The following is a 17,175-nucleotide window of genomic DNA, read 5'->3' as shown; positions in this document are numbered from 1 at the left end:
CCTGGTGAGAAGAGGCAAGGGGACAGGCCATACCACTGAAGAGACAGCAGAATTGCTGGCTAGACTGGAGGCATTGCGTGGGTGTATGTTTGGGCCGAGGCCTGGTGGACAGTCTCTCCTGGACCTCATCAGGCACATAACCAGCGTTAAGCTTGCAGGAAGCAATTGCACTCCCACCTGTATACCTCCAAGGTCATCCTAAAGCCACAGTGTTGGATTGTGACGGGAACATTGGTGACCCTCAGATACAGTCCCCCCACTCCTCCTTGCCCAAGACAAAGCCTTTGCAAGTGCCTCCCCTCCCTCTGGTCCTTTGTACAATGAAACACACTTTAGTTTCGCCATCTACTCCCTTCTCTTTCAGCTTTAGCATGTAGCTGTTTGCTAAGCATAGAAATGCTTAGAAATATTTCCACCAGAAAGTGAAATTTAAGTATTTCAAAATATAGTATGAGAGTATCTGGAAATTTTAACTGGCCCAACCCAGTTTATTTCTTAACCATAACAAGTAACTACTGATTGCCATTGAACCCTGGAAAATAGAGGTTATCCCATTTAATTTTAACAGTTGAAACCAGAGTACCATGCAAGAAAAAAAAGCACCCCAGCCCAGTAAGTACCCCATTTTAAAGATTTTTCTGGGGAATTAAAAACCAATTTTTGGTTATAGCCAGTCCTAGGCCTTGAATATGAGCTATGACTCATAGTTCTGGAGTAGTATTCCGCACCCCCCCTTTTCACCTTCCCACCCCCGCCGCCCTGAACAGTGAGTTAAGGCACTTAGGACTCTATGCATATAGACTAGGTATAGGGGACATTGTCTCCGGGATTTTTTTCCTGGTGCGATGGGAATATGTTAAGGTACAGTTGATTCCTGAACAACATGGGGGTCAGAGACACTGACCTCCCACCCCCGCCCGGCACAGTCAAATCTGCTTATAACTTTTGACTCCCCCAAAACTTAACTACTGATAGCCTGCTGTTGACTGGAAGCCTTACCAATAACATTAACAGTTGATTAACACATTTTGAATGTTTTCTGTATTATATACTGTCTTTTTCCAATAAAGTAAGCTAGAGGGAAGAACTGTTCCTAAGAAAATTGTAAGGAAGAAAAATTACGTTTATAGTATTTATTGACAGTACCCGTGTGCAAGTGGACCCACGTGGTTCAAACCTGTGTTGTCCGAGGGTCAGCTGCACTTGGGTCACCAGTCTTGTGCGGACAGAACCAGAGGCTTGAGAGCTTAGGGCCCCTGAAGCCTATTCCACCTTTGTAACATCTGTGCGACCCATGTCCACCACCTAATAATGTTCGTGGGGTGCAGTCACACAGGGTCTCGTCTCTGCACTCTCACACATGCACTAGGGACTGACCTCTGGCTATGGATCAGGGGCTGCAGATTGCTGAAATGGGATGTCTCTGGAAGGTGGAACCGTGGTCCTGTCCCCAAAAGAAGTGATGTAGCATAACTGGAAGGGATGTTCTCTCACTGGTTTCAGAGACACTTTGGAACGCTCAGTGGTTCCTACCAGCAGACTTCCTGTTGGAATGCGGGTTAATTGCAACATCCTACTTACTGGGAGGCACTGGGGAAAACACTGAGGAACAAAGTGGAAAAAATTAAATATAAAACATGTTAAAAATTTAGTTTTGGTTTCAGTTCTTACAGAGACTTAGGGGAGCAATCCAAATACAAGTATTTGCTTTTACCAGCAGATAAATTATTAGCACATTGAGTGTTTACACTTGAGTCAGAGCTTCTAAAATTTGTTCCCATAAGTAGGTTGAGCCTCCTTCTCTGCCTATTGTCATAGGGTCTGAAAAGGGAAATGTGAGTCCAAACTCTTTCCAGATCATAAAAATAATTCTAAATGAGTGGAGCATAAATGAATGTGATTTTATGTGAGTGTCATCTTCAAGTTCCCGAGGCCAGGTTGGGACCTTTTAAGTCTTCTGAAGTTCCCTGCAGTGAGAATTAAGGAAGTAGTAGCAGCTTTGCTCCTGGCCTCAGACACTTTTCTGTTAGGTCAGAGCTGCTCACCCTGGGATAAGCAGACCCTCTTTCTGTCCCTTTAGCATCGCTCTTTAAGAGTTTTCGTCTGAAGCGACCCCATAGACCAGGTCGCTTCTTGCAGTGGTACATTGCTGACCCTGGAAACGGAGTGGGCTCTGAGTGATGAGTTCTGATTACCTCTGTTATGTCCTGAGGGTGCGTCTCAAACGTATGAGGTCACGTTCTCAAATTAGTAAGTTTGTTATGTGACATAAGAGTGAATCTTTGTTGATTTAGGATCTGTGGTTTCCTAGATTTGGAACACTGTTCTGATAACAGAAGGTTTAATATTACGCTAAATGTGTACTGACTCCAGCATTGATTCTGGTCGTAATGTTTTTTTAAACCTATGTATGAATCTAGTCACTGTTCCCAAAATGTGAAATGGAGGGTGAAAAGTTAACAACTCAGTGTGGGAGATGGTAGAATTTGTCTAAACTTGGCCTGTACTAAGGAAATGGTCATAACTTTTCCTCGTCCTGTTGATTTGTTAGTCCCCTGCTCTTACCGTGTTTCCCCGAAAATAAGGCCTAGCCGGACAATCAGCTCTAATGCGTCTTTTGGAGCAAAACTTAATATAAGACCCGGTCTTATTTTGCTATAAGACCGGATCTTATATAAAATAATAAAATAAAATAAAGTAAAATAAAATAAAATAAAATCTGGTCTTATTTTACTATAATAGAAGACCCGGCCTTATATAAAGTTTTGCTCCAAAAGACGCATGAAAGCTGATTGTCCAACTAGGTCTTATTTTGGGGGAAATACGGTAGAATGCCAACTAATAGATTAATTCCATTGTTTGCTTGCAATGTGGTGCTTAAAATTTTTATCTAGGTACTTTCTTGTTCTTTCTAAAAATTATAAATATTGTAGAACGTAATCACCTAGAAAGGGAACACCATCTTGATTATTAAAGAAGATGAAAAATAAAGGAATTGAGTGTGCATCATAATAAATTAGAAAAAGAGCGACTACACAACAAAAAGCTAGGAAGGAGGAATTAAGAGCCAACAAAGATAAACGTTAAAATAAATGCAACAAAATAAAGTTTAAAGGATAAACAAATCCAGTAACTAGTTATTTGAAAGGACCAATAAAATAAACGCCCACCCTAAATGAGGAAAAAGGAGAGCACAAACAGGTTATGGGAATAAGAAGGAGATGCAGGAGGGATTAATCGCCTCTATAAGAAAATGTTACAAGCAGCCCTATGGCAACACATTTGAAAACAGGGATAATGTCTTAGTAAAATACAAATTACCAAAATTGATCCAAGAAGCATGGAAAACTTGAAAAGACCAATTACTATAGAAGAAGTAGGAAATGTGATTAAAAGTTACATTGAAAAAGGCACCAGGACCCCATGGGTTCTAGCTGAGTTTTATGTAACCTTTAAAAAACCAGAAAATTTAATTTACCCTTTAAAAAACAGAAAATTTAATTTACCCTTTAAAAAACAGAAAATTTAACCTTTAAAAAAAAGTGTTCTTTATAGAACTGGAGGATATGGTGGAATTTGAAAAGGTTCCTAGTTCATTTTATAAAACCAGCATAGTTTTAATACTTGATAAATTTTAAAGAAAAGTACAGACCAGTAGTGTTTATGAAAGTAAATGCAAAAATTTTAAATCATTCATCAACAAATAGACTCTTGAGTGCATCGAAAGGCTGATGCACTATAATCAATAGTTTATTTTAGTAACTAGAATGATTAAGTGTGAGGACTTTTATCACCATCATTCATTGTGCTAGCCCACCACATTAAAGGAGAAAAGTTGATGCCAGCCAACAGAAGCTGAAAAGTCATTTGACAAAAGCTAAGCGGCCAATCCTAATGTATTGCAATCTAAAAAAGCAAAAGCGGAATAAAAATAAATTACTTAAACATAAAAAAAGTCTACATAGTACCAAAAAATCACCCGAACCATACTTATTTCCTGAGAGGCAAAACACTAAAATTATTTCAACTGTAATTAGGAATTATAAAAGAATTCTGCTTTCAGATTTAACATTGCCTCAGAGGTGCTACTGAATGCAATAAGACAGTGACATGTTCACATGTTTAGAAAATCCAAGCGTCTCTAGCAAAAAAATTAAATATCTACAGTTAATAGGACAATTTGTCAAGGTAGCTGGATAAAAAATTCTCTAGAAATCGTCATCTTTTCTATGTTTTGACAATGAGCACCTGGAAATGGAAGTCAAGTATTTCTTTTCTCAATAGCTGTAAATGCCCTAGGAAAAAATTTGTATCCTTTTCAGTGAAAGATATGAAATAAAATATATGTGACATGAATGTTGGTTATTCCAAAATTAACACGTTGCATACGGCGGGGTTTAAATCCCTCGTGAAGATTCTCGTGATCCGTACGCAACGTGTTAATAATATTTATTGCAAGTCCCTTTAGAATTTCCAAAATAGTGAGGTTTTTGCTTTCTTTTTTTTGAACTGAATAAAATAATCCTGAAGTTCATATAGAATAAATGCATAATGCTTGAGAAGAGCCCAGACAAATACGGAAAAGAAGACCAGTGAGGACAAATTTGGCTTACAAGTGATCGTCATCTGCTAAGAAAGTCTGTGACCAGATCAATGTGGTATTGATACCGGGTTACATAAGTAGCTCAATGGAACAGGACTGTGTTTCATTCAGTAAGAGAAGTTAATGTATGATAACACGAATAGCTCAGTACTGTTGAGAAAATATTACATTATTCGATGGATGGTATTGCCTAACCTATTCTTTCAGGGGTTGGGGTGGGTGAGAGAGATGGACCGCTAACATTATAATCAGAAATAAATGCCAGAATCTTCAAACGTAAACAAGTAATTCAAATTTATAGGAAATTACAAGAAACTACTTATATAATCTTGTGGGTGAGGGACAAGGTCTTAAGCAAGATTTGATACCCCAAAAAACACGTTGGGGAGGGGTATTTGTAACACGTATGACAGAAAAGGGGATATTATCAATAATATTAATAACTTAGGAACTGGAAAGAAAAACATGACTCGGAATATAGGCCAAGAATATACAGCTCACAGAGAGCAAATACAGACAGCAAACCTGTGCAAAATAATTTACGTTTGCTAGGAAAATGCGTATTAAAACAACAATGAGACGTTACTTGAAACCCATCAGACTGGTAAAAATAGAGAAGAACACTTTTTGCTAGCAAGGGTGTAGTAAAAGCAGTATTCTAATAATACTGATGGAAATGTGAATTGCCATGCTTTATTTGGAAAGCAGACTGGCAATGCATATTTAAATTAAAAATTAATATAACTCTCCTAAGCAGCCTTTCTCCTGGCTATCAGTCTTGTACAAATAGAAGTGCCTGTACACAAAATCGTATGTACAAGGATGTTTATTGTACCATTATAACGACAAAATACTGAAAATACAAATGCCCATCATTTGACAGAATGCTAACTTATGGAATATTTGTCCACTGTCTCATTATGCAGCCATTGAACAGGAAAAAGTAGAGCAATGTTAGAGTTGGCTTTGGAAAGGTTTCTGTGAGAAATGGGTTACATGAGAAGGTGCAGAAAAGTGTATAATATTCAGTTGTGAAACAAAGACGTAGTCTCCCTGTGTTTGGCCTGTGTGTAAATCTGTGAGTGTGGAGAAAAAGATGAAAGCACCCATTATCTAAATTAAGAGGGAGTGGGGGGGGCGGCTGGATGGCTCAGTTGGTTACAGCGCGATCTCTGAACAACAGGGTTGCTGGTTCGATTCCCACATGGGCCAGTGAGCTGCGCCCTCCACAACTAGATTGAAGACAATGAGCTGCTGGAGGGGCAGGAGGGGTGCTGGAGGGAGAGAAGGGATCTCTAAGGCTCCGCCCCTCTTCCCCCCTCAAATGTGAAAACCCAACCGTGGTGTTAACTGCATCCCATATTTTTCCCATGGAGGAAGGACCCTCTGATTGTGAAAAGTTACATATATACATTTTTCTAAATCTAAAAAAAGGAATTGGAAAGATTAGAAGGTAAAAAGCTATCAGCAACAGAAAGAACATCACTCTCCATGTTTTGCATTTTCCTTTCACTTGTCTTCTGGTAGGGAATGTGTATTTTTACATAATTAGCATCATAATGTAAGTATACTTTATCGTCTAGTTTTTGGTCATTTAACAGTCTAATATGTGATATATAGCATTCCATCTTCTCAATGCACAGTATCTTATTTAACCATTTATTTTGTGCTTAAATATTCAATGTTTCCTATAAGAGAGAAAAGGTGCAGTGACTATCTGTGCAAATACATTTTTTTTTTAAGAAGTTGGATCATGTTCTTATGGTCCCTCCCTGGAAATGGGATTACTAAATTAAGCACTATTAGGACTCAAACCCTTTTGGTACTTATTACCAGCTTGCTTTCCTAAAGTGTGGGACCAGTTGATGTTCCCATCAGCATGAAGACGGCTTCCTCAGAAGATGAGTGCCAGCCTGAAGAAGAAAGATGTGGGAGAAGAGCCTTCAGAAAGAGACACAGCCAGTAGGATGCCAGGCACTCAAGTGGAAGAGAGCTTCAGAGGTGTGAGGAAGGGTGAGCAGGCTGGGGGAAGGGAGCAGTGGGTGGGTGGGGAGGCGGGGAGAGGAGCAGACACCAGGGGCCTTCGCTCCCGAGGGCTGTATGGGCCGCCATGAGGAATTAGCATTTTATGCTCAAGGTTGTAGGAAGTCAGCAGAGAGAGCTGCCAGACAGGGGAGTGGCTTGATGTGATTATTGTTACAGATAAGAGTTTCCCAGAGGCTGTTGCTGCAGATTCTGTGTGAGAGAATGGTTTGAACACCTGGATGGTAACATCCAGGATGGAGAGAAGGGGATAGCTGGGGATATGTGTGTATACACACATGTACACAGAGGGTCCCCAAAAATGTATACACATTTTAAGAAAGAAAAAAAAAACTATTAAAATTGTAATACTCAGTATATACTGATAACAAAAGATGAATACAAGTCATGTGTATACACTTTCTTGACACCCCCAGTGTGTGTATATTTGTAATTGAGCTCTTAGAGCCGACTGAGGGACTGGATGTGTGAGGGATACAGAAAAGAACCAAATCGAGAAAATTTCAGTTTGAACAGCTGGCTGGGTGGTGGCCACCAAGATGCAAAGGGTTAGCTGGGGAACAGGTGCGGAGGCAGAATCAGAAGCTGGTGTTAGGTCTCTTAGATCTCCAAGTGGAGATGTGATGGAGATGGTGGGAAGTGAGGATGGAGCTGAAGGGAGAGGTCAGGCGTGGGTAGGTCTTTAGAAGTCGTGATAACCAAAGGGACTGGGCAGGGTCACAAAGCTTAAGGTGTTTCTTCCATCTGAAAATTTGTTCAGGATCCTAACTGTCCTACAATAATGAATGTTAGGAACACAACCTTTTCTTAAATTAGGGAACTGTCTGTAAGCTGTCAGGTGATACATACTTGAGGATACAAATTGTTGGGTCTCGGCTAGCATCTTAAGTACCGGCTGACTGATGTTTAAAGATTCAAGAGACCTTCCCCTTCTTGATAAGATGATTTTCAGATGTTGTGATAAAGTCACTAATGACTTGTTTGTGTAAACCTGTGAGGCATGTAACCACACATTGTCCAGTTTTTTTGTTTTTTGTTTTTTTGTAAGAAGTTGGAAGAGAAAGCCGATTCATGTTAGGAGGATTTGATTTAAGACCTTGTAAGGAAATTCAAGACTTTGTGCTATTATCACCAAACCTTGCCTGTGTTATGTAAAGATTTTTGTCTGTGTCATGTCATCCTTGTTTTGTTCAATTTATTCCTCCCCCTCCAAGTGTCCTAGTTTCTCTTCTACTGTAGCTGATTTTGAACAAAATAGAAACTTGGGTTTTTTCCCCCCCAGGATTTGGATTCTTCATTTGTTACTCATTCTTTTTAAATAAGTGATAATACATTCTTAGCAATTTTGAAATCATGTTTTCTTTTTTCCTGCTTCTAAAAGAATTAGATATTGGAAAAGATAAAGTATAAAGTAGTGATCCACCTGTAATCCAAATAGTCCTTTGGCTATATGTACATGGAGATAGTTAATGTATTTGGAATAATGCTATAATGGTGTTTAGAATGATGCTTTTTAACCAATATTTTATGGGGCACATTTTGCGATAACTTGTAACATTTCTTGAAACATGATTTTTGAAGGTTGCAGAGTATGGGTAAATTCATGACGGCTTTTAAGGAAAAAAAAAAAATCTCAAGATGATCTCAGTAATTGACAAATCCTCTGAAAATTAAAACGAAAAGCAAAGAAAATAGAAACACTGTGAAGTCTTTGGAATACTCCGGAAGTTCAAATGTTGTGTTCGTAATAAGATCTTGTTTTGAATGAAGGCAGCCTTCACACTTTGCTTACTCCTGCAAATTTCATTACCTGTTACTTAAAATTAAATTATCTTTTATGCACATCCTCTGTTTTCAGTTGGAACATACTGATCCAATATGACCCCTTGTGGTGTTTCATAACATCCCACGTTACAAGACATCCCAATTTTTAAGTGTGGTAAATAAACAATAGTGAGCAAATGTTTTTGGTACTATGTCAGAAGTGCTGGGAGCCATAAAAAGATGTGCATTTAATTGTACATAATAAACAATGAAAGAATCTCCATGAATTTTTAACATGATTTAGAAATTTAAACTTAGGGAGGAAAAACAATCCCTCAGGGATGTAAGTGAACATGGAAGCTGCCTTTCCTATTGGCTGACTTCCAGGAGAATCACCCTGGTCATATGTAGGTTTGCCTGCTGTGGCCTTCCTTTGTTGGTAAGGGCTGAAGAATTCCAGGAAAGGCTACTATCCCTTCTGCCCCCTTTTCCAACTGCGTTCTGCCCACGTTGTGACACGGAAGTATCTGCCTCAGGACACCAGCAATTTCCTGTTCATCAAATCCAGACTGGATTTGCTCAGCACACTCCTCTTCAACCTTTATGTGGCCCTTGATCCCTGACTAGCTTGGCTCCTGGTCCTCTTTTCCTCTCGGACATCCTGTCTGTTGTGCCTTCTTCTCCAAGACTCGAATCCCATTTCCTTATGATCTTGTGTGTGTGTTTGTTTTTACCTTGGAAATCTCATTGTGTGTGTCTCCTATTGCCTCCATGGAGATCAAGACTCACAAGCTATAAAAATGTGTGTGTGTGAAGGTGTAAAAGTTTGCAATTGGGCTGTTACACGAGTAGATCGTTTTATGGCTTACAATTCCTGACATTATCCTGCAAATGTTTTCCCATGTTGTAAAATATTGCTTGAGGACATGAATCTATAGCTAGCTATAATTTATTTTCTCTATGGTTGGTCATGAGGGTTGCTTCCAGTTTTTCAGTTTTGTTTTTGTAATGAACGTCTTGGTTTGTGTCACTCGACTCTATATCCCTGATTAATTCCTTAGGAAAAGTTCCTTGGACGAGAATTATTAAGCCAAGGCGGAGGTTTTATTTAGTCCTCTAGGTTGTCTGTAGACTATTTTCTTCTCACTGATAACCCACTCTTTAGGCCTTCTTCATCTTTATTCTATTACAACAGATGCTCGGCAGGTTTCCTTGTTTTCAGTTTCAGTTAACTCGGGGTTACTCTGTACCACTCACTGCTAGCCGTGCTCAGTGATCTTGGAAACTACAGCACATCTGGGGCACCCGTGTGCATATTCCTTTAGGAGCTTTGGCTGCATTCGTGCAGCCAGCCGCCATACCTTCTTCCTGGACCCCCCCCCCCCAACTTGTGTGTGGGGGTAACCTGCAGTTTCGTACATGCTGCAGCTACTCTTATGTTTATGGTCCGGCCTTCCATCAGACTTCCTTGCTGCTCAACATCCCTGCCTTTGCCTGGCTCTGCTCCCTTTTGCTTTCTGTTTGTTCCAGACTTTGAGATTCTTGACTCAATCTCTACTTCCTGTCCCACTCAGCCTATGACCTTGTCTTCTCCTTCTTTGGAAAAGCAAAACCATAGAACACACAACAGCAGTCCTCAGTTGGGGAAATATGGGTAGAGATCAGGGGTGCTGCCAAACGTCCTACAATGCACAGAACAGCCTCCCCCGATGAATTACCTGGCCCCAAATATCCATGGTGCCCAGCCTGTTTCAGACCTACTCGCAGACCCTGGCCATCATCCCTTCATTATCCATTCGTCTCTGTTCACTACAGCTGCATTGTGGAATGGTTGTTTTCTTGTTGGGATATTAGATTTGAGCAGTTTCAGGATCCCCTCAGGTCATAGTGGGAGCAGGGACAGTAACACTGGGTTGGGACTGGATGTTTGTGTTGAATCCAGTTTGGCATCTGTTCCTAGATTGTGGTGCCGTTCTGGTTGCGTCCTAATTGCCTGTAGATGGAGGGTCTTGAACTAAGACTTCTGATGTTCCTGTCATTGTTAACATTTCTTAATTTGGTATTAAGATCATTGGTAACTAGGTTTACTTGTGTTTTAGTGGAGGTTGGGCAGAAGCTGATTTCCATGAGGGGGAGAAAGATATAGGTGACATGAAACTCACTTGGTCAGTAAGTTTGATTGTAAATGGAGATAGCAGAATTGGAGTAGGAAAGGTCAAGTGTGGGCTCTGCCTCCCTCTCCAAAATGAGTTTTTTTCTGTGCGTTTTTCAAGGCAGAGACTCAATGGACAGGGAGAGAATAAATATACTAAAATGAAATGCTTGGCTGTGGGAGAAAGGTTATTAATCAGAAATCTGAATTCTGTCTTCATTTTTATATTACTACTTGGCATGAAATGACAATTTAATTAGTGTTTTCGTTTACTAGGGCTACCATAACAATGTACCACAGATTGGGTAGCGTGAACAACAGGAATTTATTTTCTCACAGTTCTAGAGGCTGGAATTCTGAAATCAAAGCGTCAGCAGGGTTGGTTTCTTCTGAGGCCTCTCTCCTCGGTTTGCAGAAGGCCTGTTTTCCTTGTCTCTTCACATCGTCTTCCACTGCACCTGCCTGTGTCCAAATGTTCTCTTCTAATAAGGACACCAGTCTTACTGGAATAAGGCCCACATTAATGACCTGATTTTAACTCAGTTACCTCTTTCAAATAAAGTCACGTTCTCCAAATAAAGCCACATTCTGAGGTCCTGGGGGTTAGGACTGTAACATATGAATTTGGGAGGACACAAGTCAGCCCATAACAACTGGGTAATATTTGATGTGAGGTCTAGGTGCATTTTATCTTGAAAAGAACAGGCAAGTTATTAAATAACTTATTCTGTCTGTGTAGGTATATTTTCTTATAGTGTATTGTGGTTCTTCTTTTTTTTTTTTAACCCTCCAGCCAATGTGTAAATGTGAAATAGTTTACTTTTATAGTTTTAGGTATTGTCAAGAAAGTGGAGTTTCTGCTCTTAAATTTAGATTGTTGAGTACTTGTGTGTCCTCACCTGCTGACTGCTGAAATCTTGGAGTAGTTTTCTTCTTTCAAGAACTCTACTGAAAATGTTTGGAACTGTCAACCTTGCTAACTGTGAAGGGTTAGGGCTTCTAGTAGTAACCCAGGACTGACTTTCTCCACCAAGATCTCAGCTGTCCTCCCGGCCACAAGAGGTCTCTGGCTCCCCTGGTGATCTGGTTTGTTGTCCCAGAACCTGTGGGAATTCCAGCCTTTGAGCACCTGTGGGAACTTGAAAGTCTGGTTTAGAGTTTCTTAGCTGACATGCCAGGAATACTTAATGAGTGAACATGCCACCAAATTTGAGTTAATGTGGAAAGTTAGCTTTTTGAACAAGTGGGAGCACTTCCTGTTTCAGCCACACCCAGTGGGCTTGTAGACTTGCTTCCAGTGAGAGAAGAGACGTAGCCTAGAGCCAGTCACAAGCCAGAGAGAGAGCCTCGGGAATGCAGTAAATAGTGATCAGGTGGGTACACCGTACCCCTCAAACAGGACTCTGTGCCCTTGATCTCTGCCTAAGGGCACCCAGCTGGTTCCTTGGGAAATGGCTTGCACACCAGGGGTGTGGATTTATAGGGTGGTGGTGTCATCTATCATGTGACATCAAATCCCGCTTGTCAGTTCTGTTTGGTGTTGTAGTTTGTACCATAGTCATCTTTGTTCCAAACCCGCCGTCCCCCCCCCCACACCTGGGTGGGGACCGGTGGGGGCCTCGAAGGTGGGGACTGGAGAGAAAGCTGAGTTCCTTGTAAAGGACAGACCTTGAGTGCCTGTCTGCCCAGAAAACTCGGACATAGCCTTAAATAAGCACATAGCCCAGCCCTGACGTACAGTTACAAAACGCTGTGCATTCTGGCTGTTGCCTGTCCTGTTAGGAATGTGTTTCTCATCTTTTTACCTACTGGGAGCTGTCATTTAGAGATGCAATGCTGCAGGTAACAACGTTATGGCAGGTGTGCCTATCTCAGCTAAATGCTGAGCTGGGTGGAGTTACTTCATCCTTATGGTAGGGGTGGAGCTTGACTCATTGCTTTTCCACCAACGAGCATTTCTTTTTAGCTGTCATTGAAGTGAATCATCAGTATAAGTAAGCCAGCTCGGGGCATTCCTTGTCAGTTGTGTTCCAATTTACTGGTAGCCTCTGAGTACCAGCAGAGGTTCAACACAGAAAGGAAAAGACACAGCCAGGCATCCTGAAGGTCGTCAAGGTAGGTTTCCAGCTGGGTCACTGTAATGTTGGCCCAGCCAGATGCTCTCTGGCAGGAGAGGCGGCTTGTTTTCCGTGAACCTTGAGGATAATTATGGGTCGGAACAAGGATGCCTCTGTGTGTTTATTCTATGAATGCATAACATCTCCTGTTGGCACGGAGTTGGATCTTGGCATAGTACTGTGTTTATGTCAGTGGCATTATTCTAGCTCATACCAAAAGTTTCCTTTATAAATTACTTCTTTCTGGTGTTTAGGGTTAGCCGTAGTCAACCAGTGTTGTCCTCCTTATGTGTAGACGGGATGGTAGCAAAAAATTGAGACTTGAAAAGAATTGTCACCTGAACTCTCCTGATGCTTTACTTTTTGTTTCTTACCTCTATCTTGACTATTTAGAAACATGGACACTTGCTACTCGGAAAACAAAGGTGTAATGGATACTTTTTCGTTTTGAAATAATGGAACATGTAGACCACTGAATGTTGTTCTCTGGTTTAGAAATCACTGGTTTAGGAGGAAACAATTGTGTTTTTCTTCTTGTTTGGTTTTGGGTCTCTCTTTTCTCTATTTTGAACTTAGAAATCTCACTGGAGAAGAGGGAGACCCAGCTGTACTTGGCCTAAAATGAAATAACATTTGAGGTTTTGAAGTTGTTTGTTTGGACAGTGATTCAGGGTTTATATCTGAATTTTTGGTTGGTAGTGATAGAAATCTTTCTTCCCCTTTGTATTTGGCTTATGTGTCTTATTCTAAGTGCATTTGTTGTTGTTGTTACTATTATTAGTTTAAGAGACGAGACATTAGCACCCAGAACATACTCAACTGGATTTTTCCTTTGGGTTTCGCTGTCATTTTCCCACCTTACTACTCATATGTATGAATGTACTTTATGATTAACACGTGGTTTTTCTTTTTCTTTACTGTCTCATTTGATGGTGATTCATAAACTGTTAGTTTACTAGTTAGTATATGACTGTATGTTGCCAAAGCCTGAAATACACTGGAATGCAGGCCACACCTTTATGTTAATGAGCTAGATTACTTTCAAAAAAGTACTCCTACTGTTAAATGTGGTATAACATTGATGGAATCTCAGGCAATAAAAATGTAACACGATGTGGAGTAGCAAAAGCTATTGTCAAATTGGAGCAAATCTTTAACAAGACACTTTATTGCACACTGAGAAGTACATTGTTTACATGTGTTTGATTTAGATTGTACCAATCAGAAAGAGAATAGAAACCAAGTAACTACACTATAAGCTAAGAGGGAAATTAAAGAATTGATGTACTGATATTACCTTTTTTAAATGTCTGTGAGGAGGATAGGGTGAGTTTTAATTCCCATGGGAATTTGAGTAAGATTCAAGTAGAATCAAGAGAGGAAAAAATTTTTCTATTTAATTAGGAGAAAAGGAATGGGAATGATTCTCACAGATATATATTTTTTTAATTAAAAAGTTTTTTTTGGAGTCGTATTACCACTCATTGTTGATTTAAAACAACACATTTAGGACATTTTTCTTGTCACTCTAGAGCAGGAGTGTCCAAAGTGTGGCCCGCAATCCATTTTTAATTGGTCCGCAGCAAATTCCAAAAATATATTTAATTTACTTAAATAAAGCAGGTGAGGCAATACGTACTTCACCTCAAGTGAGTGGTCCGGCTGTTTGTGTATTTTACTGCATATGGCCCGTGGTGAAAAACATTGAAAAAAGTTTGGACACCTCTGCTCTAGAGTATAAGTGAAAGATATACGATGAAGGCAGGGACAGAATGATAGGAATTTGCTAGTTGGGGAGTATAACATTTTTATTTTAAAGTGGTTTGTTTGGTGGGTGTCGTGATGGTGGAGAATCCTCTGTACTTCTTGACAACATCTTAGAAACAGTTAATAAGCAGGCTTTTGTGGTTAATGATGGTCATGTGGGGGCGGAGGCGTTGTTTTGATTTTTTTTTTTTTTTTTTTATATTTCATTCCAGGCAGTATTTATTCCATTAGTCTGTACTTCTTAGGGCTTTTCCAAATCAACTTTCTGGTGAAGTCATTTACATACCATTTCTTTCACCGGGCAGAAATCTTTCCTTTCCTGGTTTCCCTTCTTTGCAGTTTGTTAATGATGATTTATTGTGCCAGCACTGTGGAGGACTCCCCATTTTACAAGTCGGCTGGAAGCAAGCCTGCTAATCTCTCAGCTTGGATCGCCGGGGTTTGTGAGGTCATTCACCCCAGGGTGATGGCAGAAGCACGTGCTCTCAGGTGTTTTCAGAATCTCTCTCAACTATGCTCTCAGTGGCTCAGAATTCCACAGAGGGTCACCTGGCACACCTTCACCGACAGTAAATATTTGTGCTCCCTCCGCGCTTGCCCTAGTTTTCTTGGTACCCAGGTAGGCAGCTTCCCCATGCAATCCTGCCCACTGGCCAGGACTCCTGGGTCAGGCGTGGGTGAGACCACCTGCTGCTCTCCTGTAATCAAAGGGTGTTTTGTTTTTGAGTCCTCCTAAGGCCTGATGTCTAGATCTCATAGAAAGTCCCTTCTGCCTTGCTGTTGTCACCAAAAACTAGATGAGCCAAAATAATCACGAGCTCTTGAACCATGAGCTGTACTCGCTCAGCTGAGACATATGTGAGCTATTTATTCATCCTAGAAGTAGTTACTGGAAGAAGGATTAAAGTACCAGCTCCTGATTGACTTCATTCCTGAAAACAAAAGATTGATTTTCTTCTCTTAGAGAATGGACGACTCTGTGGAAATTTTTGGAACAGCACATGAGACGTGTGACATACCATCACCTCTCAGAGGTACACACCAGTGTCACTTCCGACTACGTGGAAACACAGAGACGATAGATTCAAGTGGGGTATATGGTGTTTCACAAAAATACACAAAAAAGCACCGCTTGAAATGAGGTAGGCCATTGTGTTCACGTCACTATTACTCATGTGGCCAGCTGCAGCGGAGAGGGTCACGTGCAATCATAAGCCACCTCTGACTCAGGCGAGTGACTGGAAACCCTGGCACATTACAGAGGGCATTCGGTCATAGGTTCTTGAGCAGGAGGCCATGTGCAGTTCTAGGGCCGTGATCTCCAGGAGCATTTGCCGGTGCAGGGGTTTGAACCTGGAGCTCCATTGACAGGGTTGACGAGTTGGTTTTCGCCACGATATGCCACGCTAAGTAGACAGCCTTGAGACTCAAGGAAGTCTCTAGTTTTATTAACGGAAATGGTGTGGCAGGCTTTAAGGCATTTTAATATATTCCTTTTTTCTTCCCTGCCCTGTTGTGTTGAGGTTTTTAGGGGCATAATTGTATCGAGTTTCATCAATGAGTGATCTCTCTGAAAGAGACACGTTCTCTTTGGACATGTGCCTGTCTGGTGTTATATCTGTTTGACTGTTTTAACTCCTTGACAAGGCTATTTAAGACACTTGTAATACCTTGTGAATTACTCTTAAATAACTTGTCTTTTCCTTATCCTATTAGTCTATCAGTTACCAAATATTTAGTAATATCTTTGTGCTAGAAACTGAGGGGTACCTCTTTCTCCCTCACACTTGGCAGTTTTTGTTGAGCTAACATTCTTTTAAGTTGACTTAACATTCTGTTAAGTTGTTTTTTTTTTCCTTCTCTTATTCTTGCTTTCACTTAATTGATTAATATTCTTTGTAAATACACACTTAATAGCCCTTAAGCATTGGGCTGAGTGAAGGTGGCAATTAAGACACTTCTTAAAGACAATTAAGAGGTGATTTGTGAGAGTAATCAGACTGGAGCAATATGCCCCCTAATTTTGTCAGCTGGTTTTGAAAAATTCGTTTTCTCTTCAGTTCTTTGTTCTTTACCGGGAGGCCACGCACCAAAGGTTGACTGGGATTCCTTGTGTGTGTGCGAGTGGAATTCTTTATGAAGAAAATAAAGAATTTAATGGCTACAAAGATGACGTAAGCTGACAGGCATGTATGTCAAAGGGAGAGGGAGAGAGAGAAGGAGAAGACAGAACGAGGGCCCATCACCTGCCAGGAAGGGCACATCCCAAGAGCTCATGCCTCTGCAGGGACATCGCCATTTTGAGCATGATACAGGATAGAAAGCTTTGAGGACAAAGCCAGCATCTTAGTTTAGCAATCACCAGTTTAAGGATAAGACCCAAAAGCTCAGCAGTGAGCTTCAGCAGTGCAGTTGTGGGCGGCGCCACCCCTGCCCCTCCCTGGGTGGGAAGCACCCCAGCCTCTTCATCTGCACTGAGCTGGAGGCTTCCACAGCCTCCTGCCGTTGCCTACTCCTAGATGTTACCCGCGTCATGATTAAATTGCCCTTTCGTTGTGCTTTGCACATCTATATTTGACTTTGCCCTTCTTTTTTTTTTTTTTTTTAGGGGAGGGGAGAAGTGTAGGCAGAGAACAAAATATTAATCAAAAGCAATTTGTGAGCTCCCAAATCAAGAGTGTACCAGTTAGGTGACCTCCCAGCCTTGAGGGGAAACTCATTTATTCAAC

General features: G+C 40.8%; 1 protein-coding gene across 6 annotated transcripts in view; it reads left to right on the top strand.

Moving 5' to 3' along the window:
• Window positions 1-17,175, top strand: part of NEDD4L (NEDD4 like E3 ubiquitin protein ligase) — a 309,137-nt gene that overhangs the window by 132,688 nt on the left and 159,274 nt on the right. The window contains exon 1 of one of the 6 annotated variants that reach the window (XM_074339907.1): window positions 12,532-12,677. The exons of the other annotated variants lie outside the window; for them this stretch is intronic. The gene's annotated coding sequence lies outside the window, so the exon portion shown is untranslated. Of the gene's footprint in view, window positions 1-12,531; window positions 12,678-17,175 lie in introns of those variants that run through there. 6 annotated transcript variants of the gene reach the window in all.

Source organism: Rhinolophus sinicus, linkage group LG09, assembly GCF_036562045.2.
Source record: "Rhinolophus sinicus isolate RSC01 linkage group LG09, ASM3656204v1, whole genome shotgun sequence".
NCBI lineage: Eukaryota > Metazoa > Chordata > Mammalia > Chiroptera > Rhinolophidae > Rhinolophus > Rhinolophus sinicus.
Note: the sequence above shows the minus strand (reverse complement) of the source record. Positions and strands in the feature narration are given on the sequence as shown.